This window comes from Dipodomys merriami, unplaced genomic scaffold (genome assembly GCF_024711535.1).
Source record: "Dipodomys merriami isolate MVZ:Mamm:240054 unplaced genomic scaffold, mDipMer1.0.p SCAF_9, whole genome shotgun sequence".
In the NCBI taxonomy this organism is placed as follows: domain Eukaryota; kingdom Metazoa; phylum Chordata; class Mammalia; order Rodentia; family Heteromyidae; genus Dipodomys; species Dipodomys merriami.
The window spans coordinates 59953558-59962302 of record NW_027206512.1 but is presented as its reverse complement, the minus strand read 5'-3'; positions in this window follow the sequence as shown (position 1 = coordinate 59962302).

Sequence of the window (8745 nt, the reverse complement as noted above, 5' to 3'; positions counted from 1 at the left end):
TTTTTAATTACTAAAATGAACACTATTTAAGCACCCCAGGATGATAGAATATAAACAATAGAGATTTTCCATTGCTTCTCCTATTGTATTCTCTGGAAGTTAGGGGATAAATTGTTTGCTATTTCAGTCTCCATCTTCTCCTATGATCATTTCTTGGCTACCGACCAAAAGATTATCACAGTATTTCTTTACCACACTGGTTTTTATTTAGTTATGTTCTGAGGATGATTGTTGTTATCAGGATCTAGAGCTATATTCAAAGTTTGAAATGGATTAATTCTGTTTCTGTAAAAATATTCTAGACTCCATCCCAATAGTAAGAAGAATTTTCTTTTCACCCACAAACAATGATGCTATGAATATTCTTATCTTTGTGTGTTATTTGAAAATAGGCTTTGTTAAGCCATCTAAAGAATAAATTTCCTGATGGAAAGAACTACTTTTGTGTGGTTTGACCTAAAGATTCAAACGAAGAAATTTGACAAGGATACAGGCAGGCATGAGATAATATAAAATAAAATCTCCACACTGGCGACTTGCAAAGGAAAAGAAATCAAGATTTTCCCTGTGAAGCACCGAGTGCCAAAGGATCTTTGAATAGAACTACAATCTGCAGAATTTTTCAATGGGAAGCAATATTGTATAACAAGAACGTAATTCCCCTGCAAGTCATAAAAGCTTTTCTCTGATAAACTGAGGCGCAATTGACTCCTTGTTTGCCATTTGGTGGGCTGTGGGGTAGAAGAAGACTTGAAGAGATTTTTTTTTCATACTCCCAAGAATTAATTGCTAATGACAATTTCAATAATGGGAGAGGGAGGACAAGAAGAGCCTGGCACCTTTTCCTTTTTCCAGATTAGAACCCACGCTCAGCCTGGCATAGAGCCGTCCACCCATAATCCTGACCTGCTGTCCTTGTTAATTGTCGTCCTCTGACTTTCCAAGATACATGTTTCCAGAATCCTTTACACCAACAATTCAGATAATATCTGACCATGTCACATGCCTATTTGAAACAAGAATTTCTACTACTCCAATTTAAGTCCTTGAAAATGTTTGCTAAAATGCTGAAATGTTTAAATGCCACTGAGAAATTTAATAAACAACAAAACAGCGAATTTGTTCTCTTTAAATGTGGCCTTTCAGAAGTGACATAGAACCATTTCCAATGCCACAGAATTTGAATTAATGATTTTCTGCATCTATAAAATGTATACCGAAAGTAGGAAGAGCCACATTTTTGGGTGGGAGGGGAAAGAAATAAACCACCCACTGGCAGATATTATCTGCCATTAAGCTGCTATTTATTTTATCTTCCATCTAGGAACTGTGAACATGTCTGAGTTCTTTATGTTTAAAAGCAGCATTATGCCATTATTTCAAGCACATTAAAAGCCATAGGAAAATGAAGGACAAACAAAAAGTAGCTATTTCTGGTTATCATTAGTTATAAACTTAATTAGCATGGCTTTTAAAAAGTCAGATTGTATATCTTATCTTTCCCTTGTCTTTTTTTCAATATTGTACAGAATTAACCCTACTCAGTTGTAAAGAAATGTAAGTGGACAGGATTAAAATCAATTGTATTTAATTTTATCATTCAATCATATCACAGTTGCAACATAGACATCATTCAGCCTAGAAGCAATTATTCTAACATCTTAGTAGTAGCTATCTTGATAGTGAAACTAGGTCTTTTTTGTTTCATCACAGACAATAAAGAGACTTTCTATTTTATGAAAAACAATGTAAAATTCTAGACACAAAGAACACACTGAATAAGAATATTATGACTAACTGTTATGAGACAGGATCTGTGGCTAAGGTGACCAAGGCATGACATATTATTTCAGGAATTCTCAATGTCATGGGCGTTATTTTCTCAACTACACATGAAAAAAGTTGGGGAAATGAGGAATCATTTTTACTTATGGAGAGCATCTTTATGATGGGTTTGGTCATAGAATGGTCATAGAATAATAGTCCATTAAACGTATTCTGCTGGGAAACATGATGAAGTTGAGAAGACCTAATCTGTAGTCAGATCCATTTAAATTAGAATCCTCCTTGCCATGAGAATCCAGGCATTGAATTATCTGGGTCTCAGTTTCTTCATTTGTAAATGCAGAGGCTAGTACTGAATTAATGAGGCATTGGGAATGAAATGAATTATGGCAAAAGGTGTGTCACAATGTCTAGGTATGGGTTCCTGATGTCTGAGATATTGTCCTTTCTTATCTTGAGCTGTATGATGTAAACTTCATATTAAAAATTATTGTCAAGCTGGGCTTTGATGGTTCACACCTGTAATTCTAGCTACTCAGGAGACTGAGATCTGAGGATCCTGGTTCTAAGACAGCCTGGGCAGGAAAGTTTGTGAGACTCCAGTTAACCACCAAAAAGCCAGAAGTGGAGCTGTGGCTCATGCAGCAGAATGCTAGCCATCAGCTAAAAAGCTCAGGGACAGATGCTAGGCCCTGCGTTCAAGCTTGAGGACCAGCACCCACACCAAAATTACTGTCTTATATCTGAAGTAGTTCTTTAAAGTTCACAATCCAGTTTCACATGGCCGCTCTTTATTTCTTACAACATCCTGGGTGTACAGGGAGCTTACAAGAGGGTGGCCAGCAGACTCAATCAAGGGAGCCAAAGGGGCATGTTGATCTTTGGGCAGAGACAGGTTGGATCATGGCTAAAGATCAACCAGAAGGCAAGATTGAGTAGCTCATCCTTTTCCAAATCAGGAGAAGAGAAGAGATCTTAATTTGCTAAATGCCTTGTAAGTGTTGGCCCTGTGATGAGAGGTTTTCCATGTCATTCCCTTCATTCATTCTCACAATCATCCTGAGATCTGGAAAATACTTCTCTTCACACTGAGGAATTAATAGACCCAGAAGAGGTGGCTTGTTGAAGATGACCTTGATGGGAAAGAAGAGGCAGAGATTTGGACTGAAGGCCTCTGACTCCACTCCACGTCCCACCTCCCATGTGTGGAGTGGCTTCCTGCCTCCATTGGGTCCACAAGGCATTGGGTCTGTAGGAGCAGCAATTATTCTCTAGAGGAAGAAAATTGACATAGTTAAGCGAGTTTCTGGGACTTGAGTTAAAGCCAGGCTCAGATGTATTGAGTGTGAAGGTACTGGCCCCTACTCACTTGGCCTGTGCATAGGAATATCTCCTCAGCTTTGTTCAGCTCAGCCAGCCAATCTCTGTTCCAGTGCCCCCCCTCCTCCCTACCATGTGTAGATTGTCCCTGCTGGGAAGACACCATGCCTTGAGACCCAGAGCTGCTTCAGAAACTTGATCAGAGAATTTTGAACATTCATAGCTTTAAAAGGCTGGGACACAGATGCCCCTCAGTAGATGAATGGATCAAGAAAATGTGGTATATATACAACAATGGAATTCTGTGCCTCCATCAGAAAGAATGATACCACCCCATTTGTTAGGAAATGAAAAGAGTTGGAAAAATTATATTAAGTGAAGTAAGCCAGGACCAAAGAAACATAGGTCCTATGATTTCCCTTAACTGCAATAACTAGTATATGTCTAGGACAAGCAGAGAAGGTCAAAAGCTATGTACATATGACCATATAAGATGATGCTAAGCAAAATGAACCCCAAGATAGGGATGCAAAAGGTTTTATCTTTGTTGCTATTGTTTTTAATGTATTTATAATGTACTATGTTTTTTTTTTGTTTCTTTTGTATGCTCTTCCCCCTTGGTAGAATCCCTGTTTTCTCTGTATTTGATTCCAGTGCCCCACAACTTGTATATACATTTTTCCAGTTTGGGAAGGGGAAGGGAAATAAAATGCTGAAATAAGGATAGGTAGGCTGATCTATTGTAACAATGAGATGCACAAGACAGTATGTTGAAAACAAACTTTACAACTTGTGGAGGAAGGAGAGGGAGGAAGTGGAGAGGTGGGGCGGGAAGGGATGGTAGGGGAAAAACACTGCTCAATAGGAAATGCACTCATTATCTTACTCATGTAACTCTAACCCCTCTGCACAGTACCTTTACAATAAAAAATACATATTTTTTTTAAAAAGCTGGGCCAAGTAAAGCTTGAATTCAAGTAGGCAGAGCAGGGGGTGTCTCCATTATGCATGGAGGAAACAGATCTACAGAGGCTCTGAGAAGGGCAGATAAGCAGGCCGAGTCTTTCTCTGGACTTGGACATCTGCTTTTCTTGATCAATTCTCCAGGCTTTTATTCACTGAGATGGCTGAAGGCAGGTGCTCTGTTGCTCAACAAAGGTCAGTCTCTGAGTGCATTTCAGGGTGCTTTTTCACACTGTGGGGATTCAGCAATCCATGTGGTGACCAGAACCCCACTCTCATGGAGCTTATATTCTAAGAAGAAAGGCTTCGAGTAGGACAGGATGCCGGAGGGTAACTTGGTAACTGCTGAGAAGAAGGATAGAGGCAGAGGGCAATGGAGAGGGCTTCACTGGAGAGGTGACCTATGAGGAAAGGCCTAAGACAAGTGGAGTTAGCCACATGGGTTTCTAGTCGCAGAGAGTGGCCAGCTCAAGGTCCAGAGGAGTGCTGAAAAACGTCCAGAACAAGCCACAGGCCGCTGTATCAGGAATAGGAGGAGGCTGGGGATTGGAGGGGTGGCAGGATGTCACATCTGTATAGCTATATTATGGTTTATTTCAACAATGTTGGAGTGAGACAGGACCCCCCAGGAGAAGGTTAAGCAAAGGGCTCTGGTCGATGAGCATCGGCAGTGGTGGTGTGTTAGCTTTACTCAACCCGTGGAGACTGGAAGTCACCCCCCCTCCCCCACTGTTATTTTAGACCAGCTAAGTTAAAGGACACTGGCCTTGGGACTCTGGTGGGGGGGGGTGTCACAGTCTTCTTAGGCAGAAGTGTCTGGGAGAGAAAAGACCTCAGAAGAGGTGTGTGGAGGAAGCCTCTTAGGAGAAGCCGAAGTGTGTTTCCAGCTGGCAGACTCCATCTCCATGGCTACGTTCTGACACCTGGATGTTTTGGGCATGAGCGCAACAGCACATGCTAACCTCCCCTCCTCCCTGCAGAAGCAGCGCCAGCCCAGCAGAGCTACTTGGCATAAAGCGCCAAAAACACCTGCGCTCCCCAGGGGATAGGACCCTAGGACCTTTAGCATTATTTATTTATTTATCTTATTTAACATGGCAGGATCTTTCCAGGCAATGGCTCTCAATGGCTGGTGATTCTTTGTAAAAGTAGAGGGTGGGTTTTTTCTATACTCATTTAACAAATGCACAGAATTTTGCAAGATATTTTAGCGTACTTACCTTTTAATTGAACACCTACAGAGTACTGGGAGGAAGTAAACACTAAGGAGCATTTACTCTTTGCTGTAGATGAGCTGAGTCTAGTAAGGGGCCAGGATGACTAGCTGACTGCAGAGCTGTGGAGCATGCAGTAACAAGTGTGTGTCTCAGAGGCTGTCCATGTGGAGAAGAACATCAGCAGTGCAGGAAAACTCCCCAGAGAAATGACAAAGTCCAGGTGTTTACTTCAGGAATAAGTCTGCCATCTTGAAGGGTTCTTTTCTTCTCCTCCACCCCACTTCTTGCAACATCTCTCTTTCTCTCTCTTCCTTCCTCCAACCCCTACTCTTTGAGTAGTCACAGTAACAACGCAAAACATGTAGTCTTGAGTCTTAACGCTTACAAACTTTACAATGAACTGAGTAGAGGAGCATGTTCAAGAAACCACAGGAATGTTTTGCTTTGTCTGGATTATGATATTCATTCAAGTAGGATTGCCAAGTCAATGAAAGATAACTAAATTTGCATGTCAGATAAACAAAGAATAGTTTTTAGTATAGTGGCCCAAATGCTGAATGGGAGTTATATATACACACAAAGCATCATTACCTAGATGTCTCCTCCTCCTCCTCCTCCTCCTCCTCCTCCTCCTCCTCCTCCTCCTCCTCCTCTTCCTCTTCCTCTTCCTCTTCCTCTTCCTCTTCTTCTTCTTCTTCTTCTTCTTCTTCTTCTTCTTCTTCTTCTTCTTCTTCTCCTTCTTCTTTCTTCTTCTTCTTCTTTCTTCTTCTCCTTCTCCTCCTTCTCCTCCTCCTCCTCCTCCTCCTCCTCCTCTTCCTCCTCCTCCTCCTCCTCCTCCTCTTCTCTTCTTCTTCTTCTTCTTCTTCTTCTTCTTCTTCTTCTTCTTCTTCTTCTTCTTCTTCTTCTTCTTCTTCTTCTTCTTCTTCTTCTTCTTCCTTTCTTCTCCTCCTTCTCCTCCTCTTCCTCCTCCTCCTCCTCTTCTTCTTCTCATCCTCCTTCTCCTTCTCCTCCTTCTTCTTCCTTCTCTTGCTTCCCTTCCCCTTCTTCTCTCTTCCTCTTCTCCTTGTCCCCTTTCTCTCCTCCTTTTCCCCCTCCTCCTCCTCTTACTTTGCTTCTCCTTTTCCTCCTTCTTCTTTCCCCTAAATCTGTCAGCCCTAGTTATAATTGAGTACTAAAATATAAGGTTATAAATTTAGGAAGATAATAACATTTTATGAATCTTTCTAAGGAGTTCTAATGAATTGTTTGTTGTAGAGAACTGATTGAGTATGTTATATAAGAAATTTATAAGGATACTTCCAGCCACAGTGAAGATGTCTGAGAGGAGGGCCAGAGGCAGCAGGACAGAGGGGATTGTATCATTGAGCTTTGCTCACCCCTCATCATTAGCAATTCTTCTTAGGACCATCTTTGTTTCCAAGAACTTGATATATTAGCCTGGGGCCTCCCACTGATGCTTATTACATAGCTAGGATTACAGACATGCACTACCACATCCAGTCTCTTTACTGAGATGGGGTTCCTTCTGACGGTTTTTCATTGGCTAACCTCAAGTCAGCAGTTGCTGCATTACAGGCGTTAACCACTGTGCCTGGATGCACTGGCAGATTTTGAACTCAGGTTTGAACAGTTCCAGAGTGGATTTTTTTATTGTCAAGGTGATGTACATAGGGGTTTCAGTACATTTTTTGTCAGACATGTACCCCTCCCTCATTCTTCTCCCACTTTCCCTCCTCTATCCTCCCCCAAGTTGTACAGATCATTTCCAACACATCACCCTGTGAGTATCGCAGTTGCATGTTCCCCCTACTTCCCCCACCCTTGATCTTCTCCAAGTGAGCTTGGTGAGGGTCTTTCCTCACATTTCTTCATCTTCTGAACGAGGGCCGTGATAGACAGTAAGGCGGCTCCAATTTACCACATAGGATACAGCTTTAACTATTTTTCTATGAAAATCACCCTGGCTATTTTAAGGATAAGAATGCAAATTTCAAAGGAATATTTAAGATAAAACAAAAGGCTTCCAATAAATGAAGTCTTACAAAATCCCTCGGGGTAGAATATTTTCCCTGGAATACTTTTGCAGAAAGAAGAGAGCAGAAAAAGCGATCACGTCTCGGGGGGAAATACATAAAAGGAAATCTCACCATAGCCAGGCTTTCAACAGAAAGAAGGAAAGGAAAAACTTTGCAAGAGAAGAGAAGCCTCAGATGCAAACTTGAAAATGACTTTCACAGTGTGTCATTGGCCAGTGTGCCATGGAGAAGCCTAATTAAGACATCTGCTCAGAGTTACCAGTTGAGGGTGGTCTTGCCATCACACCATTTTAATTGACATGCTGTGATTTTGTTCCAGATTAACTTCATAAGTGGTCCTCCTAATAAGAAGATCACTTAAATTGAAAGTGGGCTGTAAATGGGGATTTGTGGTGTTAATAGGCCAGTGTAACCTTGATATCATTTACATACATTTCCATTTTTTCCCCAATGCACATTTGCATATATTGAAGGCTGTCACTGAGAGTTTGGGATGGGGCTATATTAGTATGGTAATCAGTATCCAACTGGTACAGTGTCCACAGAGTCATTTCTTTGACCTTCTTTGAAGCACTAATTTTGGAGATGCCTTTGTTATCTTTGAGCTCCCCACATTAATAACATACAAAACAAAACAAAAACCCAAAGACTCTGCCCAGGTGCTGTGAATATTTGGCAGGCCAGGGTGAATTGAAGTACAGAAGCATGGAAGGTTCACAACATTTAAATTGCTGCTTAACTCTTGAAAAGCTTAATACATTTGCGATGCAGGAAACCTCCCCAAATTGTGTCCCTGTGGTAACCATTGACATTCTTCAATGGGGCAAGCCTGCTGGTCTGGAGACTAGAGGCTGGGGTTCAGTGTAGCCCCGCTAGAGCATGAGGGCTGAGGGTTAGAAACAGAAGTTTCAGGAAGAGAAAAATAAAGCTGGAGTCTGTCTGATTCTACCCATGGGCCATTCCCAATGGGGCATTTATGTCTCAGAATCTCAATTCTGTATCTTCAAATTGCATAAAAACACTCACCTTACCTTTGGAGGTAAAGGCTGAGATGATGCATATAAAAGCACTTGAAAGTCAAGTTTCATTGGAGTGTAGGAGGAAATTGAGCCGCCTTATCAAAAGAGAAAAATAAAGATAATCGACCATTGGGTGTTGCTTGACTGGCTGTGACACTTCCTTGCTGTGGTTTGTGTCCAGCGGGTTTTCCCAAGCGACGTTGCTGTTCCTTACCACCCAGGAAGTCTTCCATGTCATCTTCACAAGTCAGCACCATCATTCCCCAAAACCCGGTCTACGAATGATGGCCAGCTGCAGCCTGGGGCGGGTCGCACAGGGTAACGAGCCCGGCAGCACTGTGGTTAGAGACTGAGGTGTGAACGACCGGAGGAGGATGCTCGCCTTCCAGAAAGTCCTAGACAACA